This window comes from Piliocolobus tephrosceles, unplaced genomic scaffold, assembly GCF_002776525.5.
Source record: "Piliocolobus tephrosceles isolate RC106 unplaced genomic scaffold, ASM277652v3 unscaffolded_35431, whole genome shotgun sequence".
NCBI lineage: Eukaryota > Metazoa > Chordata > Mammalia > Primates > Cercopithecidae > Piliocolobus > Piliocolobus tephrosceles.
Window position 1 is genome coordinate 1 of NW_022319234.1, and position 2,623 is coordinate 2,623.

The window sequence follows — 2,623 nt, forward strand, 5'->3', positions numbered from 1 at the left end:
CTCTCTCCCACCTCTTTTTTGAATGTATATTATGCACAGGCTTTAGACATCACTTGCACATTTGAGTTGAATATTTTTTTACATCTAAATGAGATGCCAATTTTATTTTTTAAAGCCAGTGGCAAAAATTTCAAACAGGCGGGGCACGGTGGCTTACACCTGTAATCTCAGCACTTTGGGAGGCTCAGGCAGGCAGATCACCTGAGGTCGAGAGTTTGAGACCAATCTGACCAACATGGAGAAACCCCGTTTCTACTAAAAATACAAAATTAGCCGGGCATGGTGGCACATGCCTGTAATCCCAGCTACTCAGTAGGCTGAGGCAGAGGTTGCGGTGAGCTGAGATCCTGCTATTGCACTCCAGCCTGAGCAACAAGAGTGAAACTCCGTCTCAAAAAAAAAAAAAAAAAAAAAAAAAACCAAAACAAACAAACAAAAAAACCGGGCACCGTGACTTATGCCTGTAATCCCAGCACTTTGGGAGGTCGAGGAGGGTGGATCACCTGAGTGCAGGAGTTCCAGACCAGCCTGCCCAACATGACGAAACCCTGTCTCTACTGAAAATACAAAAAATTAGCCGAGCGTGGTGGCGGGAGCCTGTAATCCCAGCTACTCAGGAGGCTGAGGCAGGAGAATTGTTTGAACCTGGGAGGCGGAGGTTGCAGTGAGCCAAGATCGCACTAGCTGGGCGATGAGCGAAACTCCGTCTCAAAAAAATAAAAATAAAAAAATAAAAAATTTCAAATATGCAAAGGATGCATCTTATGTGCCTCCCCATCCCTGACCTCTAGTTCCCTGTTCCAGTGGAAACATCTGCTGCATATTTTTGTGATCTCTCTTTGCTCTTATTAAAAATCTATCTGAAAGAAAATTCAAATAAAAGAAACATTTACAACAGTTACCAAACGAAATGAAGCATAATAGGAAAGATAGGGTACAAAGCCTGCTTGGGGTAGATTTTCCTTAGACGGACACTGGACTGAGTGAGGCTTCTTTTTTTTGTTGTTTCTTTTAATGGAGTCGGAATCTTGCACTCCATCTCCCAGGCTGGAGTGCAATGGCACAATCTCGGCTCACTGCAACTTCTGCCTCCCAGGTTCAAGCAATTCTCTTACTGCAGCAGGACAGGCCACAGACAAAACCTCTCAGACACCAAGTTGTAGAAGCAAGGGCTTTATTCAGCTGGGAGCATCGGCAAGCTACTGTCTCAAAATCCGAGCTCCCCGCGTGCACAATTTCTGTCCCTTTTAAGGGCTCACAACACTAAAGATTCCACATGAAAGGGTTGTGATTGATTGAGCAATCTAGGGGATATGTGACAGCGGTTTAATGCACTGATAGAAATGGAACAGGGCAGGGAGTTTCACAGTGTTCTTCTACACAATGTCTGAAATCTATGAATAACATCAGTTTCTAAGCTATAAGTTGATTTTTAACTACTGGGTTTAGGCCAGGCAGACCCAGGCCTGGTTTTAGGCCTGGTTTTGGGCCTGGTGCCGGGCTGCCTGTCTTTGGTTTTACTTCCTTGTTTTTTTTCTTAAAACAAGTACTGAGTATAAAACAACATAAAACAATGTGAGGGGGTCTTTTTCTTTCCTCATTACCTCAGCTTCCGGAGTAGCTGGGACTACAGGTGCGTGCCGCCATGCCCGGCTAATTTGTGAGACTTCTTGAAATATGAATCCAGTGGTATTGAGATTGAGGAAGTCTTGCTTCCCTGCTTGATTCACTTCCCACTAAAAACACAGGCATTCTTCCCTACACAGAAGACTTTTTAAGACAAAGATATAATTCACATATAATTCACAAATATAAAGTATACATTTCATTGGTCTTTTAGTATAATTCACAAAAGTTACACAGCTGTCATCACAATCAACTTTAGAACATTTTATCACCCGCAAAAGAAGCTTCATACCTGAGCTGGGTGCATTGGCTCACGCCTGTAATCCCAGCACTTTTGGAGGCTGAGGTAGATGGTTTGAGTCTAGAAGTCTGAGACCAGCCTGGGCAACATGGCAAAAACCTGCCTACACAAAAATGCTATACATGGCAAAACCTGCCTATACAAAAAATAAAAAATAAAAAATGACCCAGGTATGGTGGCATGTGCCTGTAACTACTTGGGAGGTCAAGGCAGAAGGATCCCCCGAGCCTGGAGAAGTCGAGGCTGCAGTGAGCTGTAATCACGTGCCACAGCATTCCATCCTGGGCAATGGAATGAGACACTGTCTCAAAAAAATAAAAAAAGAAATCTCATGCATTTTAGCAGTCAGTCCTTCTTTCTACACTCACCCCCCAACATCTCCTTGCCCTAGAGAACCACCTACAGTTCCCTGCTTTGGATGTTTCATATAAATGGAATCATGCAAATTACTTCTTGACCTTTCAGCTAAAATCAAGTGTAGTATCTGTCCTTATCAGTTTGATGTGTCCCCTATCTGAGGATGGAATAAAAATAAACATAAATAAATGTAATCATGCAATTTTTGTGACTGACTTCTTTCATTTAGCCTAATTTTTCAAGTTTCTTCCATGCTGTAGTGTATATCAGTACTTAATTTCTCTTTGTGGTCAAATAATATTCCATTAAATGGATATGCCACATTTTATTTATGCATTC

The 2,623-nt window shown here is 42.4% G+C and overlaps 1 pseudogene; it reads left to right on the top strand.

The window, feature by feature from the left end:
- The first annotated feature begins 2,372 nt into the window (after positions 1–2,372).
- On the top strand, positions 2,373–2,491 carry LOC113222822 (annotated as a pseudogene).
- Positions 2,492–2,623: the final 132 nt, after the last annotated feature.